Genomic DNA, 14,671 nt, shown 5'->3' with positions numbered 1-14,671 from the left:
CAGCATTGCAGCCTAACTTTAACTTTTGTAGGCTCTCTAATCCTTTCTTGAGAGAACTGGGGAACTATGTGCTACCATTCCTTTTCACAGAAAATTTCTCAAGCCTGAAGGTGGAAGAGAAGCTGAGGCAGACAGACATGAGAAGCGTGAGGAAGTAAAGGAATCGCTTGTCCCGGGGGTCACCTGGAGTATTTGGGCAGTGTGAGATTTATGAGGGGCATTAGCAATTCATTTCCTGGCGTTAAAAGCTCGAGTGCATAATGAAGGTGGGAAAGAGAATTACATTGCTCTTGTTGAACAACCCCTGCTTAAAGGAAATCTTACTTTTTAAAAAGACATTACCAGTTTAGCCAGATATCCAAAGTGAAAAGTGGGTAAGTCCCTGCCCCTCCAACTTCTTGTCTGCAAGAATAATGCTAGCAAGCCAAGTTACTGGTCTTGCTGCTTTTCCTTTATACAGTCATACCTCGGGTTACAGACCCTTCAGGTTGCATGTTTTCTGGTTGCTCACTGCGCTGAACCTGGAAGTACTGGAACTGGTTACTTCCGGGTTTCGGCGCATGCGCAGAAGCGCCGAATTGCAAACCGCGTGTGCGCAGATGCGGCGCTGTGGGTTGCGAACGCTGCGGGTTGCAAAAGTGCCTCCCGCACGGATCACGTTCTCAACCTGAGCGTCCACTGTATTGACATTGAGGGCCAAACTATGTGTGAAGTTAAATGCTAAATGTGCCTTTACGGACATAAAGAATAAACGGACATAAATCAGACATCAGGAATCACAAGACAGAGAAACCAGTAGGAGAACATTTCAATCTCCCAGGACATTCTATACAAGATCTCAAAGTAGCTGTTTTACTACAAAGGAATTTCAGAAATAGACTGGAAAGAGAAGCTGCTGAATTACAACTTATCACCAAACTCAAAACCATGGAGAAACCTGGTCTGAACAAAGACCTTGGATTCTTATCTCATTATACATGACAAAGCCATTTTTCACCTTTTCACCCCTTGCTTTTTCCTGTAAGACCTATTGCAGTCGTTAAGAGTCGTCAACAGGCTCATCACAGCTATCTGCCAATCACCCATTCCCACCACCCTTCTGAGTAATACCCCTCCCCACCTTCTCACTATATAGAAGGGTCTGGAAACTTCTGTTTCAGTGTATCTGAAGAAGTGTGCATGCACACGAAAGCTCATACCAAGAACTGACTTAGTTGGTCTTTAAGGTGCTACTGGAAGGAATTTGTTTTGTTTTTTGCACTTCCTGCTTTTGTAATTCAGATGTGGGTTGGGTTGGGGAGGATTTGATTACAATGTACATCTGATTTTAAAAGTGACTCTCTTCTTAATTTTGCTAATGAAAGACAAAGCGGGAGTGACACATCTCAGACTAAAATGGGTTCTATCCTTCCTTGTGAAAACGACCTCTGCTTTTTCCTTGCACAGCAGATGGTAGGATAAGTCTATAAATCTACCCTGTTTTTGGCTTTCAGATGTTGGCAAGATACATGCAAAATTGCTTCTGATTTTTGTTTCAGGGCTGGTTAGCTGGAGCAAAACATATTCCATGCTGTTCTATTACCACAAGGCCTAAGGAATTGAGACTGTTTGGCTCAGAGGACAAATGAAATGAATCCATCTTTTATAAGCAACTTGGCTCCCCCACCCCACCCTTTTGGGCTGTGTGACACAAACTGGGTCCAGTGCCAAGTCCCAAGTTTAAATTTGGGTTTAACTTGTTTTAAAACAACCCCACTGCTGTGTGATAGTAAATCACTGTGAATAGTGTAGCAGCTGAAACTTAATGGGATTACCTAGTGTTGCAGCCCCCACTGAATAAACAAGACAGGGAGGCTTTGAAGGGCACCAAAACTGGTTTGCATGTTGTCAGCTGTAAGATGTCACAGACCATTTGGGCTGCTTTAATATTGTTGACACTACTAGTCTTAGAATTCCTCAGAAAGAGGATCCACTCCTTGTTTTCTCTTGTACATTTATTGAATCTGATTAAGCAGATTCAATGTCCTGCAATTTTAGTTTAGGTGTGCTCTTGTACTACTTTTATTTTCCACACTGTGTTAATTGCTCATCAGCAGTGCATGTTTTAATTTCAAAGGCCATTTAATTTTCTAGGTGCTCTAGCTGGCCCACATAAATGGTAATTAATTAGGCTCACGGGGATGGTATCAGGGGTCACTGAGCATGTTCAGTGTGTCCTCTGTTGCCATAATAGGGTGTGCAGCAGTGGGGCGGGGGACAAGAGGGAGTAATATTCCTTAACTGAAGGGAACTTTGTGGGCTGTGCATGAAATGTCATAGGGTAGATCAAAGACTCTCTGCAGGGAGCAGGAAAGAATAGCTGCATTGTATATGAGACAGAACAGAAAATGGGGATTCTTAAGCCGGGCTCTCTGGAGCCCTGAATAGTTGTGAAATTCGCTTTAGTGCTGGTTCTGGAGTATATCTTATTAATTTTCACATTAACATCAGTTAATCAATCATAATAACAGCAGCATTTTCAGCTGAGCCCAGAAACAGACTGGCTACTTTAGACAAACAAATCCTTACATTTTAGGAGGAATCTCCATACTTTGGGACACACTGTCTTTTCATTATACTGACTGATTGCAGAAATTTAATAATTCAGCTACAGAGTAGCTCAGAGTAGCATTCAAGTTTAAATACAATAAGGTCTCATTCCATAAAATATTGAAATAAGCAAAAATTGAGGCTGTCATAAAACCAGAACTATACTCTCAATCGGTCCAAAAAATCTTTAAATGCCTGGGGAAATGAAAAAGGTCTAGAATCACGACTCCACAAATCAGAAGGCCTCATCTCCAGCCACCTACAAAGGTTGCCCCATATAAAGTGCATTACAGAACTCCAAACAGGATGTTATCAGATCACGGATCACTTCGTTTTATGTTACGCTTTATTTATACACCACTCTCTGGAACAAAGGCTCCCAGAATATTAATGCAAAGGAAACATATACAATAAAAGTACAATCAATACAACCAATCAATCCATCAGAATAATATAAAATAGCAAAATTGCTAAATACTTGCTATGAATACACTGGATATACACTGGTGAGCTGCATTCATGTTCTCATCACATTCCTCACTTAAAAGCTAGGTTAATTTACGTCCCTGTTCCCTCCTCACCTCTCAAGGCTCTCAACAGTCACCCAGGGAAGTGCCTTTGCCCTCATCACACCTCAAAGGGGTGATCTAAAGGGCAATCCCACCTAGTGAGGTCCCACAGGTGGCTGAAAGAGAAAGACCCTCTTTCCCACCCTTGGAAAGCAACTACAGCTGTGGCAAATTTCTTACTCTTGTTCTTTACGGGTGGAACTAGCTGCTCAAGCCTCCTGGTTTCTGCAACAGGCTGCTCTTCTCCATTTGTAGCAGAAAGCACTGGGAGGTGAATGTAGGTATTCTCCTCCCAGCCAGCAAAAGTGCTTTTACTGCTACATGCCTGCTACGACCAGGCTATCTCTGTCTAGGAGGGGCCGCAGCTAGTCTACCAGGAGGACAGTACATGCTATGGAAGGCAATATGAACCCCTGGTTTGGATTTAAAGTTGGACCATTTGTTGGTTTTGAGCGATTTGTTGTTCTTAAATATACTTATGGGGAGGGGGATCTAAAACAGCCTTTGTTGTTGAGGACTGATGGAAGATGTAGTTGAAAACATCTGGAGGGCACCAACTTTGTGAAGGCTGAATGAGATGATGTCATACATTGTCATGTTAGTCAGAGTTCATTATCAAAACTAATTTCAGTATAGGAGATCGGCCGATACACCAACCATGAAATAATTTATGAATATGCTACAATGACAAAATTGGACACAGAAAAATGTATATTTTGCAAGTTGGACTCTATTTTTAAAAAAGTCAAATTGTGGTGCAATGTGTGTTTAATGTTTTCAGTATGTGTCAGATTCAAGGTACTGCATGTGTATTTAAATGAAATGCTTCATTGTCTTCTTTGAGATTGGGAACAAAGTTTGTCTTGGCAGGACTGCCTAGCAACATTATAATTTCTCTTTCTTTCTAGTAGAAACTGATTTAACAAACTTGTTTTTTTTAATGTAGTTTTGCAAATTGTGAATATAAACAGAACAAGGCAATGTTTTACAAACAGGCCCAGAAACCAAGTGAAGCTTAACATTTTAATATGAATTTAACATAAATGTTCAGCTTCAGGTTTTGTGAGGTTAATTTGGTATTCAAAACCCAACATCTGAATTGTATCCACAAGGCTCAGTATTTGTATTTGGATTCAAATTCAACCGTTTCCTCTTAAGTTGTACCATCTTTAATTTCCGCACTCGTTCTGCCCCCACTTTCTCCCAGTTCTCAGTTACATGACAAAATTCTGATTGTTTTACTAAACTATAATCGGAAGTGATCATTTCACATATTTCACAGGAGCTTTATGAAAACACCAGGAATTCAGACTGGAAAGAAAAATAAGTTTTGAGGACTTCTTGAAGCTGATTGGCATCAGGGTTCACGTAGGTTGGAGCTAGCCACCTAAACAAGGTCAGCAAAATCTGGCACTCTTCTTGTCACTCTGTTTAACTGCATCCTGTTAAAACCCTATCAGCTATGAAAAGAGGTGCTGTAGAATAGTGTACTTTATGTTAACTGTTATCAGGCTTTTTCAGAAACCACACTGATTTGAATCAGTGACACTTTTGTGAATGTTTTATGGGTGCAGAAGTCTGCAAATCTCTAATGGTAATTTGGGAATGATATACATCAGTATTATTCTACACGTTCAATCAAATCGCTGTGTGTGTCTTGCCAATTAGCACGCAAGTGATGCTGTAATGGGTATTATTTTATGTTTTTGAATGCAGTTCTGCAGATGAAGAGTATTAACCTTTTCAGGGGCTGGGTAGACAGTCAGAGGAGATTGCTTTCTTGCTTTGCTTTCGTCTGAGGACAGAGATGTAAGGAGTTACGGTAGGTTTCCTATATCCACCAAGCTCTGTGGGAGTAATTTTGAGTCCCAGAGGGTTTGAACTGGCATGCCTTGCAATACTTTCCAAGGTTGCATCACTTCTAGCAAGTTTTTCAAGTTCTTCTCTGTGGTATCTGAGATGCTTATTAATAAGTAATCCTAATGGCAAGCTAGAGGCAACCAGATTAATAGGAGAAAAATATTGAACAGCATGGTTGTATTATCATTAACTAGGAGCGGTGATGCAAACAATAAACAAGGAATGGGTTATATTTCTCTGTTGCATCTCAGTAACTTGGTCTCTGCCAAGTATGTTTATATGCTGCACGGACCATTCCAAAATTTACATAAAGAAAAACAGGCCTGAGAATCCAATATAAAATAAGAAAAGTTTTATCCAAGGATTTGCAGGATTTGTGCATTGGTTTGGATGCCATTTTTGGATCCCATCCAAGCTTGTGGTATGCTATCTGTAAAACTGTGTTATTTTGTAGAAGGAACTGCTGAAGTGGTCAAACCAGTTTCTTTGTTGGATTATTCTTTGGGGGGTCATTCTTTGTTACTATGTTAAGCATTTTTTTTTATACAGTATATTGTAAACATTCATGCATGGCTATAATATCAAAAGGTGACATTTGTGAAGGAATTACCATAGACTAATACCACATATAGTGCTTCAGCCAATTTCCAGTTCAATACTTTTAAATGGAATCAGTTCACACATTACCGGTAATTTGCAAGTAACCATAACATTTGTAAGCCAGTCAGATGTTTGAATGCTTCTGCCCAAAGTTGTAGCAAGTGAATGTATGTATGTATTAAGTAGTGGGTTGACAAAGCAGACGACACAGAGATTTCTCCAGGTAGTTCTTTATAAGTTAGCTGGAACTGAACTGAACTGAACTGAACTGAACTGAACAGCTCAGCTGGCCTGCTTTTATAGTCAGCTGACTGTCAACATTATAATAACAACAACAACCCAGGGTTTCCTGCCTAAATTAACTGACGTGGACCTGAGTGAAAAGTATATACACAATACCCCTGGTAGCCAGGATGAGCACTTCAATACATAACAGTATGTATGTGAGAAGGTAGCGGGCGAGAAAGAAGCAGAAAGAGAAACATTAAAACATGTCTTCTTAAAGCAATTTCAAGATTGTCCTGGTCACATTTGGCCAATCTGGGATTTACAGTTCAGTCTTGTGCATGTTTATTCAGAAGTAATGATGCTTTCAGGTAGGAGTTTATTGTGGGATTGGCACTGCTTATGCATAAAAGCATTTCACAGCATCTGCATTACATCATTAACATTAAAAGGCCAGCCCATATTCTCCCCTTTAATCCAGATTTCTCTTTTCTGCAGAAAATCCAGCAGGTTAAGTTTGTTTGTGTGAATGTGTGTATATTTGATATGTGCTGTAGACTTCTAAACTGCTTAGACATCTACTTTGGCATTAAGTGGTATATAAATTTCATAATAGTAAAGGTAGTTAAAAATAATAACCTGTTGCTAATTTCTTGTTGGCAACATCTGAACCATTTCCAATATTCAGCCCCTATATAAAGTACCCTAATTCTCACTGAATTCAATGGTACTTACCATATTTTTCGCTCTATAAGACGCACCAGACCATAAGATGCACCTAGTTTTTGGAGGAGGAAAACAAGAAAAAAAAATTCTGAATCTCAGAAACCAGAACAACAAGAGGGATCGCTGTGCAGCAAAAGCAGCGATCCCTCTTGCTGTTCTGGCTTCTGTGATAGCTGCACAGCCTGCATTCACACCATAAGACGCACAAATATTTTCCCTTACTTTTTAGGAGGGAAAAAGTGAGTCTTATAGAGCAAAAAATACGGTATTTCCTAATCCCTTTCAAATGCATCTTGGATTCCAGCCTTATTTATTGTGTGGATTTTCAGAAGATATTTTCTCCTCCAAATAGAAAATTGTGAAGGCATAGATACCATTAATTTATTACACTTTTATTCTCTTCTTCCAATGAGCTAAGGATAACGTGTGACATACATAGCCCCCCCAACCCAGCTTTTACCAAGGTCATTAAAGACCATGGCAGGATATAGACAAGTGTTTCAACAGGCATTTTGAAAAGGTATATATGTGTACGGAAGGCTCGGAGATGTTTTATATTATTTACCCTCTCTGTGGTGACTCCTGTTTTAAGGTTTGTTTATGAAGGAAGTCTACAAGGGTTATCTCACCATGTGATCCATTTAATTGCAGGGGATGTTTGATTTACTGTCTAGGCTTAGGTGCAGATGGTTCTATTTGTCTTTTATCGATAAGGGTTCTCCAGTGATAACAGGTGCTCTGTAAAAAGCAGGCCTGTTGGTACATTCCCCACCCCCACCCCTTTCTGCAATATTTGTTTAGGGCAACAGAGCATTGCTGAATTCTCCCTATACAATGACTGTTCAGGATCCCTGCCCAGTAGAGGAGGGGACAGATGGTAAAACAGGCCCAGGGGTTCCAGTTTACAAGGGCTTCCTCAAATAGCACACAAAGAATGATACGGTAATAAAAAGCCAGCCACCTTGTGCCTTTGTCCTTCTTTGTAACTACCAATTAGCTGCAGTTTTATTGTCGCTGTCCATGGCTTACATGCTACAGGAGCAACACCAATTTCTTTGTTATTGCTCTTGTAATGTTAGTAAAACTATTCCAGTGATTTGAGAACAAATCAGTAAATACTTCCCCGGGTCAAAAATTATTTCCCCCCTCCTCTTAATAGTGCCACGTTCTCATTCATTCTCTTCTTAATAAGAAACACACGAGTGGTCTACAGTTCAGGTTAATTTACAGTCATGTACCAGTTTCCAGGGACGCGGGTGGCGCTGTGGTCTAAACCACTGAGCCTAGGGCTTGACGATCAGAAGGTCAGCGGTTCGAATCCCGCGATGGGGTAAGCTGCCGTTGCTTGGTCCCTGCTCCTGTCAGCCTAGCAGTTTGAAAGCACGTCAAAGCGCAAGTAGATAAATAGGTACCGGTCCGGCAGGAAGGTAAATGGCGTTTCCGTGCACTGCTCTGGTTCGCCAGAAGCGGCTTAGGCATGCTGGCCACATGACCTGGAAGCTGTACACCGGCTCCCTCGGCTAGTAAAGCGGGATGAGCGCCACAACGCCAGAGTCGGCCACGACTGGACCTAACGGTCAGGGGTCCCTTTACCTTTACCAGTTTCAAGCAGATAGCGATATGGAATCTTTTCATTTTCCATATGATTGTCTATTGAGAATGCATTGATTTCGGATCTGAAGCTAGGGTGGCCAGGGGCAAAACTGAACAGGGTTCCTACAGGCATCCACTTCTGGTTGGCCACCATGAGAACAGGATGCTGGACTTTGATGGGCCACAGGTCTGGTGCAGCAGGTCCCTCGTTTTGTATGTCACACTGGAGCCTACTATATGGCTCTGAATAGGCAAGCAGTGGCTATATCAACTAAACTGAGGCTGTGCAGAGTCCTCTTCCCCCTAGCGCTGTTGCATCTATTGCCATCATGGCAACATGACTTCAAACTAGTTCATGGTCTTGGTTCTTTAATTGTAATAATGGAGTAGTTTTTTTTGGGGTGGGGGTAGTAGCACTATTAAGCCTAGAGTCTAAAATTACTTGTTCACCCCTGACTGCAGCTCTCCTTACTAGCTCTCCGAAAACGTTTTGTTGCCTGTATCTGCTTTGCACAAATGAGACAGGACAGTACTTACTCTGAAACTCGGGGGGGGGGGGGAATGCCCACACAAAACTTACATAAATCACCTTGACAATTTTCTGAAAGGCAATTGTTGTTGCAATCCCACTCCCCCACTCCATGAATTCATTGAACACATGTGGCCATTTGTCTAAGCAGTTCTAATATTAGTTCTATATCTCAAATCATCATACTGATGATTTACTCAAAGCGACAGTCAGTGGATATTTGTCAGGGTAACATTCTTTGATGTTCCCTATCAATGAAAGTACCTTTGTCTGATGAGCCTGAAAAGCAATCTTACAGTTTGTCTGGCACATGATGAGGTTTTTAAAATATATATACCGTATGTATATATATATTTAAAAGCACTACTTCAAATCTGGAATTCAATTATTTATAAAATAATGTGTTGTTCACAGTTTGGAACTAGAGTAAGCCTGTTAATGAAGAAAAGTGTGAGGGTGGATGTCAGTCATCCATATGGGTTTCGGATTAGTAATTGATTGCTCAGGCCAAACTAGATACAATGGTGTGATGACGGACCTACTGGTATTTTGTTTAAACTTGGATCTGCCACAGTCATGCATATACCTTGTGTGTGTATATATATGCTGACTTCAACAACATAAGGAGTGAGTAAATGAAGTGTGTAAAACTTTCCCCACATTCATGGCTTATGCTCCCACATTCCCCCCCCCCCAACCCCTCCACCAGTTGGTTTTCTTCAGCTGAGCTCCAAAACTAGAGGGAAACTGTGCTGGAAGAAAAGCATGGCCCATTCTTCTCATTTCCAATGTCTTCTGCCTGTATTCCTGCTGTTGCTTGTCCTTTATTCTGAGAAAGTGATGAAATCTTATTTGTTCACTAATGGCTGGACCCTTGTGGGGCTTCCTTCCTCTTAATCAGCAACAGGCTGTTTCTTTGGGGAATGTGCTAATATTTGCATCAGTCATATGCTCTGGGGACAGGGATGTTGCTATACAGAAACATTCAAGTTATTAGATAAGTTTGGCTGCTGAGTATAACTACCTGTTTGAGGGTTTATTTAATATTCATTTTGTAGGAAAGAAAGGCACAGGGGTATAAAGTCCAGTGTTGGAAACATTATTGATATTCGGTACAGGGAGTTTTCAAGTTTACATCTTGCTTCCAGCGTCATCCCCACCCTGTTTTTTTCCTTCAACCAGATTAGACTCCTGTAAAGTGAGTGTGTTGCTTATTCTGTTAAGCTGAGAGAAAGGAGACTCTGGAGAGCAGTGCAACAGAGGAACTGCTCTTCATTTGTGCTGCTCTGTGCTATAGTTCAATTTTGCCTGCCATTTAACTGTTTAACATGAGCTCAACTGAGGAGCAAATGTAGCATGTACATGAGAGGAGTTTTCTTTGCTATATTTTAATATATTTCTATCTAAGCCTTGATATTAGGAACGTGTTCTAATTGTTTTGCTAAAAGACACCACTTAATGATACCAAACAGGCTTTCCTGAAAGGGTCAGGAGATGTCATGAGGTGAGCAGTCTCGTGGTTAAGTATACTGGAGGTGGTAGGGCAACAGTTCCCATTTCTCTGCACCTGCATGTCCCTTCCCCAATACGTATTGGGGCACACTGCTGCTGCTTTCCCCCTTCATTCTTTCTCTTCCTCTCCACCTTCTTGATTCCTAACTGGGGCTTAAGGTCCAAGGTTGGTATGGAATTATTCTGGATAGCAAGGAAATGATAGATTAAAGCACACTGATCCATGAGCAGTCAACTTTGTACTTTCTTACATCATGATATGAACCAGAAGCATAGAATCGTAGAGCTGTAAGGGACCCTGAGGATCATCTACTCCAACCCCCTGCGATGCAGCTGTTCCATATGGGGATCAGACCTGCAACCTTGGTGTTATCAGCACCATGTTCTAACCAATGGAGCTTATCCAGTTGCCAGCTGTAGCAATTGAGCATGCACTTCACACCATTCCCAATGAAATGAACTCATGAAAGTTAAGGTCTGTTTGCTGTAGTTGTGTGTGGAGAGAGGAGAGCTTGGGGAGGAGGAGGAGGAGGAGGAAGGAAAGTGGTTATCAATAATTCATTCCGGTTTGTCTGTAGTTTGTTTCATTGTACAAATGTTACTCCACACTCTCCAGTGCATTTTCCCATTACTTTTTGAGAAGTCCGTTTTGCGGGGTGGGGTGGGAGAGAAGACAGCAGGTTTGTTGCAGAAGCTCAATCAACTTTAATTGTGCGAACCCTTAATTTGCCAGAATGTGATTGAATCCCACCCCAAAGCTGTGACATTCTGGAAGCGCCTGTGTTTTATGTATTAACTATGAAGAAGTATATGTTACTTCCAATGAACACCAGAAACGCAGAATGAGGTTTGCTGAATCATTAAGACTAGTGCATTGTTGTTTTTTTGCTTTATATTTTCGCACTAGCCCTGAAGAAGCCCTGGGGCAGCATTGCTGCCACTTTTTTTTTTTTTTTTTTTGCTTCAGATTGGGAGCAGCTTTCATTTTTTTGGGTCAAGGTAGCTTTTGTAAAAAGGCACTGGATTAAAACAGTGTCACACCCTCATTTGGCCTATTCTGCCTAATATTTGTGCCGAGTTTTACTTTCTGCGAGGTCTGCTTTCTAGATTTTCTTTCCTGCAACAGCCCTACTACAATGTGGAGACCTGCCAGGATAAGGCTCACCTCTCACTAAGATGTACTTTGCTGAATCCAATCACTCAGGTATGATGAGCCAGGCTTCCTGAGCATCAGAAAAGAGGCTTGAAAACAATGAAAATAAAGACAGATGGATATCTTTCAAGTTTATTAATATAAACATTCAGATTTAAATGTGACCACATTTTAAATGGAAACTAAAAGAAATGAAGCCTTAAAAACAACAACCCATAAATCATGAGATGGGGTTATTAGTGCGCCAAGGATCACTTAGTTTGTGGAAGTGACATGTGCTTGTAATGGCGGAGGAGGAAATCCAGGTGGTTGGTGCCTGTTATTTTATCACCCCACATTTATGTAAACAAAGGGATGAAGCAGGCAAACTTAGTCAAGTGAATCTCTTCTTAATTACAGTTTGCCCACCTCTTCTTGCAGCAGTATTCCAGGAACTTCCAGCTCAGTTTTATAAATGGCTCATGTATCTGCAATGGCAGCAGAATTTTTGTCCTAATTTGCTCCCACATGAATAAACTGAAATGGACATCTCATCAGCACAAAGGATGCACCGTTTTGCATCTAGATTCTGCTCCCAAGAACATTTGTGCTGAGGTAGGGAAGAAAAAAAAGCGAGAGAGCTAAAATCCCCAAGAAAAAGAAAACCGATGATACAGCAGCCTGAACGCAGTTGCTGTTCAAAGATGCTTTCCCCATGTGCTGCACTTGCATACAATGCCAAAGTCACAGCTGATGCGTGTTCTCTTTTATTTCTTTCGTGAATCGCACCCCAAGGTGATTTAACAATGAAAACATCAACAATAAAAATGTATATCAAAACAATTTCAAGTCCAGTACAGATGCAGACTGGGATAAAAAACATCTTCACTATAAATAGCTGGCTGAAAATGGAAGGTCTTCAGTAGGGGACAAGAAGATAAGAGGCAGTGCCAGCCTGGAATGTTGTCTTGAATGTATATTTTACTTCGTTTTTTAACATGCTGTAGGCCACTTTGAAACTTTTGTATTAGCAGTGTATAAATGCCCATAAATAATAATAAGAAGAAGACGACCATCTACAATGCTGTTTGCCTCTCTGGTCCCACTGTAGTAGAAATCTATCACTTTCTTCATACAAAGCCTGACTTCTACCTGTACATATTCTTACTTTCCATTGCCATAGCAAAGCAATATAAGACACACTTATACCACTCCCGTGGGTAGCCAGAAATTGCTCTATGTCAGGACCTCACACCTAGAACATTATCCACCTCTCCAGTACATATGCTAAAATTTGACAGCTGGGGTTGTTAAACAATATGATGGTGAGCCCGTGCCTGGCAGGAAAATTTTTATTGCTGAAAACCATTGCAAGCCAAACAGTTAACTGAATGTACATTCTCAGTCCTAGGCAAAGAGAAAAAAACTGGGTGGTCCTGCTATATTCTCCTAAGTCACCCAAGAGCACTCAACTAGCAGGACTGTAGGGAAGGTGAGTTCAGTTTATTTTGAGAGAACCTATTTGAAAACTAATTTGTCAAATCCTGGCAGAGTGATTTAATGGTGAAACAAGAATAGCCCGCTAATGGCAAGTTTTAAAACATTTTCTAAATGCAATCGAAATTCACATATGTGAAGTTCTGAGCTGATAGGCCCTGTCAAAGGGAGATGAAATCTGCCAGGCTTTGCAAACTATGGCCCTGGGTCTACTGAGTGTGTGTGTTTGTGTGTAAGAAGGATAGAGTGCAAGGGGGACAGTATGAAGTGTTTTATTAAAAACCTTTCTTTTCCTACCTTCATCATTTCCAGTTCCATGGTGATGGGGTTGGCTAGAGCATCTACATCATGGGTAGGCAAACTTAGGCCCGGGGGCCGGATCTGGCCCAATCGCCTTCTAAATCCAGCCCGCAGATGGTCCAGGAATCAGCGTGTTTTTACATGAGTAGAATGTGTGCTTTTATTTAAAATGCATCTCTGGGTTATTTGTGGGGCATAGGAATTCATTCACCCCCCCAATATAATCTGTCCCCCCCCCCCCACAAGGTCTGAGGGACAGTGGACTGGCCCCCTGCTGAAAAAGTTTGCTGACCCCTGATCTACAGCATAACAATGCAATAAAATAAGAGCAGATAAAAATGCAGCAATTAAAACACCATCATAAACATTTTTTCAGAACAGTTTTTCATCACTCAACTATCCAGGTCCTGGGATTTAACTTTAGATCTAGGGCCGAGATCAGGAACCTGTGGCTCTGCAGATGTAGTTGGAGAACACCTTCCATTGTGCCATGCTCCCTGCTGGTAATGGCAGTTGGAATTTAACCCCAGTGGTGGTTGTTTCATTGGGGCATATGGGTCACAGCCCCACCAACCTTAACCTGCCCCCAACTCCTGCCATCTGACAACCAGTCCCAGGGGTGGCACTGCCTGTTCGCTTCCTCCGTCTTAGTCTGCATACACACTATACCTGTAAAGCACATTCAAAGCATGATCTTCCCCTCAAAGAATTCTGGGCCCTGTAGTTCATCCCTCACAAAGTTACAATTCCCAACAGCCCTTAACAAACTGCAGTGCCCAGAATTCATTGAATGAGCTGTAACGGTATGGTGTGGACACAGCCTCAGGTTTGTAGGAATCAGCACAGAGGAGGATGGGGACAAAACTGCCAATGGTTGGCTCTGTCTGTCATTGGTTCTGGCACCTCCTGTTGTCGGGCTCCCTGCCTTCTGCCCTACCAGTCCCAATGGGCACCATCAGCAGTTCATCCTCATCTCTTTTTTAATATTTAGGCCCAACATCCATCCTTTTGGGTTGAGATAGTCATACAAACTGCATCATATGTAATGTCCTCTAATTGATGGGTTGTAATGGCCTTGGAGTTGCTGAGCTCAGCATCTTACTTGAATGCAAGTTAAATAGAAACTCTGAGAGAGGTGAGCAAACTGAAGTCTGGGTGAGGGACTTGAAGGGACTCTGGTTTGAGATTTGCCTGGCTAAAGCAATTTTTCCTGCTTACCTTAAGACCCCCTGCATGGTCAGCAGCCACAATGGTGGATGGTCTTGGTGGTTAAGGGACGGCATGTTGCAAGAAGTGTAACTTACTTGTTAATATAATTGCCTTCCAAGCTTGCCTTATCTACCTTAGATACTTATAAAAAATAACCAGTTTAAAGCACTTTTGTTTGTTTGTTTGAAAGCTTTTCTTACCCACCCCGAATAGTGGGAAGGAAGGAAGGAAAGAAGGAAAGAAGGAAGGAAGGAAGGAAGGAAGGAAGGAAGGAAGGAAGGAAAGAAAGAAAGAAAGAAAGAAAGAAAGAAAGAAAGAAAGAAAGAAAGA

General features: G+C 41.5%; 1 long non-coding RNA gene across 1 annotated transcript; it reads left to right on the top strand.

The window, feature by feature from the left end:
* The first annotated feature begins 3,323 nt into the window (after nucleotides 1-3,323).
* On the top strand, nucleotides 3,324-12,387 carry LOC309348367. Its single transcript, XR_014159356.1, has 3 exons — nucleotides 3,324-4,554; nucleotides 4,875-4,980; nucleotides 11,330-12,387. It is a non-coding gene; the product is annotated as an uncharacterized lncRNA (long non-coding RNA).
* The last annotated feature ends 2,284 nt before the right edge of the window (nucleotides 12,388-14,671 follow it).

This window comes from Podarcis erhardii (genome assembly GCF_964252035.2).
Source record: "Podarcis erhardii genome assembly, chromosome: 8".
Classification (NCBI taxonomy): Eukaryota; Metazoa; Chordata; class Lepidosauria; order Squamata; family Lacertidae; genus Podarcis; species Podarcis erhardii.
Note: the sequence above shows the minus strand (reverse complement) of the source record. Positions and strands in the feature narration are given on the sequence as shown.